The sequence below is a fragment of the Schistocerca gregaria genome, unplaced genomic scaffold (assembly GCF_023897955.1).
Source record: "Schistocerca gregaria isolate iqSchGreg1 unplaced genomic scaffold, iqSchGreg1.2 ptg000073l, whole genome shotgun sequence".
Lineage (NCBI taxonomy): Eukaryota > Metazoa > Arthropoda > Insecta > Orthoptera > Acrididae > Schistocerca > Schistocerca gregaria.
The window spans coordinates 5,887-11,368 of record NW_026061709.1 but is presented as its reverse complement, the minus strand read 5'-3'; the positions used below and the strand labels follow the sequence as shown (position 1 = coordinate 11,368).

General features: G+C 47.4%; 1 non-coding gene across 1 annotated transcript; it reads left to right on the top strand.

Annotated features, from left to right (window-relative positions):
- Positions 1–1,716: 1,716 nt before the first annotated feature.
- On the top strand, positions 1,717–1,789 carry Trnak-cuu (transfer RNA lysine (anticodon CUU)). The gene has a single exon. It is a non-coding gene; the product is annotated as a tRNA-Lys (tRNA).
- Positions 1,790–5,482: the final 3,693 nt, after the last annotated feature.

Below are 5,482 nucleotides of genomic sequence, written 5' to 3'. Positions count from 1 at the left end.
TGTGTTAATTTTGACGCCACTAGCTCTGCATGCTGTCATGCAATTTCTTTACCTCTCAGAAATGATTATGACATAAAAGTGAAGTACGTGACGGGTGTGACGTAAGAAAACATTAGGCAGCATGGAGAGATTCTGTATGGGTCCCACCCAACCCAAACGAGTACTGTGTGACGTGCTTTCCGGCAGGTATTCAACGAGGTAGCCGGCTAACTCAGTCGGTAGAGCGTCAGACTCTTAATCCTAGGGTCGTGGGTTCGAGCCACACGCTGGGCGGAACGGAATTTTGTTCCGCTGCAGATGTAAATTACCGTTTTTCTGATTAACGAGATGTAATGGAAATAGCAACTTTAAACTTTGCCTACGTCTCTGCCAGTCACAAGGAAACTGTATTTGAATGTGAGGTGATTTTGTAGACATGTGTGGAAGACATGTTCTGAAATGCAAGTGTTGTTGTTTGGAGAGCACATCGGTTACATGTCAGATGTGTAGCCAAGCAGTAATGGGTCGCCATAGCTGCAAATATTAGCCGGTAATATGAAGTGTTGTCAGCTGAAGTCTGATGATGCAGACGACCGTAAGGACGAAGTACCCAAGAGTACCGCTAGGCCGCGCCTCTTTAGCTCAGTGGTAGAGCACTGCTCTAATAAACCAGGCATCGGAAGTTCCATCCTCACAGGAGAAAGATGAATTTTGGAAATCAGTTGCGCGTCGTGGCCGTATAGCAAACAGTATCTGTGATGACGAACAATAAGCGACAGGCGTTTTTTTAAGAATTACTCTCAGATGTGATTAAGGCGAATGGCGCAGATAAAGCATTTGCCAAAGCGGTACAGCGTAAAGTGGGACGAGGCAGTCTGAATTAGATTTTATAGATGTATTTCTCACATATCTCAGAGCCTCTCGCGGTCGTCGTCGTCGTCGTCCTCGTCGTCGCCGCCGCCGCCGCTTCTGCAGAAGTAACAAATGGCCATCGTAGCAAATGCGGCGAGGGACGCCCTGCCTTCGATTCCGATTGCACAAAGTGTGTGGTCTTGTTTCTCAGTCTACATTTGGTCGGTCTCGTAAGAGGTTGAATGTAACGAATGGGTGGGAAAGAGCAAGGGGCAGCGGCTGTGTAGAACGAAAACACAAATCCTCAGGGGTGTGAGCGTTTCGAGATGAGTCGTATACATGACATAGCTGGTCGTCAGTGACCATGTGGCCTAATGGATAAGGCGTCGGACTTCGGATCTGATGATTACAGGTTCGAATGTTGTCACGGCCTTTTTTTTTCCAGTTCTGAAAAAGAAACATACCGTTTTAATGTAGCAATTGAGCAGTACGAAACCGTCTGAATGTTGCTGTTGACCATTTTTTGCTTGGATATGCTCTTGAGCTTGAAACACACACAACAAGACCGGTGTTAACTAGCGAAATGGTCGGCAGAGTGCCGACACCGCGAGTTTTGACTGGCACTTGCACATCTAAAACAACGTCGGAAAGTAACTCGTTCGGCTTTTGAGTCACATAAAGTATGTGTGTTAATTTTGACGCCACTAGCTCTGCATGCTGTCATGCAATTTCTTTACCTCTCAGAAATGATTATGACATAAAAGTGAAGTACGTGACGAGTGTGACGTTAGGAAAACATTAGGCAGCATGGAGAGATTCTGTATGGGACCACTCAACCCAAACGAGTACAGTGTGACGTGCTATCCGGCAGGTATTCAACGAGGTAGCCGGCTAGCTCAGTCGGTAGAGCGTCAGACTCTTAATCCTAGGGTCGTGGGTTCGAGTCACACGCTGGGCGGAACGGAATTTTGTTCCGCTGCACATGTAAATTACCGTTTTTCTGATTAACGAGATGTAATGGAAATAGCAACTTTAAACTTTGCCTACGTCTCTGTCACTCACAAGGAAACTGTATTTGAATGTGAAGGTGATTTTGTAGACATGTGTGGAAGACATGTTCTGAAATGCAAGTGTTGTTGTTTGGAGAGCACATCGGTTACGTGTCAGATGTGTAGCCAAGCAGTAATGGGTCGCCATAGCTGCAAATATTAGCCAGTAATATGAAGTGTTGTCAGCTGAAGTCTGATGATGCAGACGACCGTAAGGACGAAGTATCCAAGAGTACCGCTAGGCCGCGCCTCTTTAGCTCAGTGGTAGAGCACTGCTCTAATAAACCAGGCATTGGAAGTTCCATCTTCACAGGAGAAAGATGAGTTTTGGAAATCAGTTGCGCGTCGTGGCCGTATAGCAAACAGTATCTGTGATGACGAACAATTAGCGACAGGCGTTTTTTTAAGAATTACACTCAGATGTAATTAAGGCGAATGGCGCAGATAAAGTATTTGCCAAAGCGGTACAGCATAAAGTGGGACGAGGCAGTCTGAATTACATTTTATAGATGTATTTCTCACATATCTCAGAGCCTCTCGCGGTCGTCGTCGTCGTCGTCGTCGTCGTCGTCGTCGCCGCCGCCGCTTCTACAGAAGTAGCAAATGGCTATCGTAGCAAATGCGGCGAGGGACGCCCTGCCTTCGATTCCGAATGCACAAAGTGTGTGGTCTTGTTTCTCAGTCTATATTTGGTCGGTCTCGTAAGAGGTTGAATGTAACGAATGGGTGGGAAAGAGCAAGGGGCAGCGGCTGTGTAGAACGAAAACACAAATCCTCAGGGGTGTGAGCGTTTCGAGATGAGTCGTATACATGACATAGTTGGTCGTCAGTGACCATGTGGCCTAATGGACAGTCAGCCAGCGGCTGCGCTGGAGGTCGGACGTGCCGTGCTGTGTGCTGTGCTGCGTTAGCTCCGCGTGGTAAGTCTCTGCTCTTGCTGCAACGCGTCGCTGTCTATAGTATTTGTGTAGACATGAAAAAGAATTAAGAGATGTCGCAACCGCAACGAAAAGATACTTTGAAATTCACGTTTGATCGCAACTTTGTCCGACCGAGGTCATTTGATGTTGAACAGTGGTTAGAGGATGATGTTAAAATAGGACTTGATGATATTATCGGCATACATTTCTCGATTATGAACAGTGTGGTTTTCGTGAAACTTGCCAGTCCAGAATTGTGTGAAAGGATAGTTCGATCTTGTGGTGGCATTCTGAAATTTAAACATGCTGACGGAAATGTTGGGGAGGTTACCGTTGCCCATGCTGGTCTAGGTATTCGGACCGTGCGAGTCTTTGAACTTCCCTTTGAAATTACAAGTGACCAGATAAATGCTGTTATTGCTCCATACGGGAAAGTTTTGAGTAATATTGCCAAACGGTGGTCTGCTGCACACAAATTCCCTGTTTTGAATGGTGTGCGCCAATTAAAAGTCGAATTGCAGAAGCACATTCCGTCGTTTATAAACGTCTGCGGATATAGAGCTGTTGTGATGTACGATGACCAACCGAAAACGTGTGCTGTCTGCAATTTACCAGGCCACGTTCGTGCAGACTGTGTTCAAAGGCGAGTGGCGCAACTGCCTGCCGGCGATGCCGTCAGGCCCCCTGCTATGTCAACGCTGCCCGTGACATATGTCGCCGTAGCGCGCGGTTTTGCAAGTGCCACTGCGCCCCCGAAGTTACTACGAATACCGACCCACAAGCGACCGACCAACCGACCGACTCAGGTGTAGCATCTGTAGACACTCAACCCTCCTGCGAAGACATATCTGCTCCTGCCCTTGTCGCCGTGGAATCGCCCAATGAGGCAATGGATACGGACGCGACCTCAGTCGCTTCGGGTAGTGCTCCTCTGCATCCTGGAGCTTCTTTAGGAGGTATCAAAAGCGTATCAGGTGCACAGAAAACGGACTCGCAACCAGCCGTTTCTAGTGGTGCTCTTCCGAATCCTGCAGCTGCCTTAGGCACTGACCACAGCCCGTCAAGTGCAATGAAATCAGACCTGGCGTCAGTCACTTCGAGTAGTGCTACTTTGCAACCTGAGGCTTCTTCAGGTACCGTCCAAAGTCCACCACGAGACGCATCTCCCAAGAAATCTAAAAAACGGAGGATCGCGCGTCAAGGTGCAGAGCAGACTGCACCACAACTGCGTGAACAGGCGAAGCAAATAGGGGGCAAAATACGTCAATCTGCATCTGAGAACTTGCAGTGCAATCAGCAGTCATCTAACGAAGACCCGGTGTCCTTGGATAGTACCTCCGGTTCTGCCAGTTTGCCCTCCGATGACGTAGCAATTACCCGAACCGAAGATAAAAATCACCAGCAAACACCTGAATATAGTGCACCACTTAATGACGAACCGATGACAGGGCTGTCGAATCCGTGGGCAGACGATGTCGACGACACTACAAAGGAGGACGAAATTATGGACACCACAGGAACCGTTACAGTCACCACGATGGCCACACCACGCGATGACGTCGTCTTGAATGTCATCGCTGCGACGGATACTGTCCCAGACACGGAGAAGCCGACTGATCCCTTCCCAAGTCATGAATATTTCTAGTCTGAACGGTTTTACTGACTTGTGTCCACATGTCTCTCGGGTCAGATTTCTTAATGTTTTTTCGAAATGATATGTTGCCAGAGTTTTTCCTAATTACACTCCCGTCTTGGCCTATAAGATCGCTACGCTGAACATCAATAAAATTTGTAGCCCATTTAATTTACAAAATTTAAAAGATTTCCTGTATGCAGCTGATGTGGACATTTTGTTTTTACAAGAAGTAACAAACATCGAACTTGACTTCATACAGGGGTATAATGCTATAGTCAATCCTGGAATTGGATGTGATTTGGGTACCGCATTTCTTTTCAAAGAGGGCGTCGTCATTACAGACGTAACAAAACTGCCTAACGGCAGAGGCATTGCCGGCACGCTTTATAACACCAGGATTATTAATGTCTATGCCCCATCTGGTTCTACCAATCGGTGCCAACGAGCACAGTTTTTTAAGGAGGGAATTGTTCCTTTGTTTGGTGTACACTGCACCCATACCATCCTTGGAGGCGACTTTAACAGTGTCATACATGCCAAAGACCAAACTCCGAACTACAACAAATCGCCGGACCTGGAACGTATCGTCACCGACCTCCGTTTAACTGATTCGTGGGAGCAAAAGCACGGCGCGGCAAAGATAGGAAAATTCAGCAGACGCTGTCCGACTACCGCGACATAATTTCAATAGCAGAAGTATGTCGACTAAAATGTGCCATCGTGTCGTTAGATTTCGATAAAGCCTTCGACAGGATCAGCCACTCCTACCTCCTGAAAACGATGGGCGCAATGAGTTTTCCGCCGAGATTCGTCGACCTCATACGACGTTTGGTAACGAATAACTCCTCCAGAATCATCATAAATGGACAGCCTAGCCGGCCAGTCGAGATCGCATGTTCCGTCAGGCAAGGTTGTCCGTTGTCCATGGCACTTTTTGCCATGGCCATCGAACCTTTGCTCGCTACCTTGACTCAGCGGTTACAAGGATTGCAAATACGAGGAAACAAAATAATATGTAAAGCTTATGCGGACGATGTTGGGTTTCT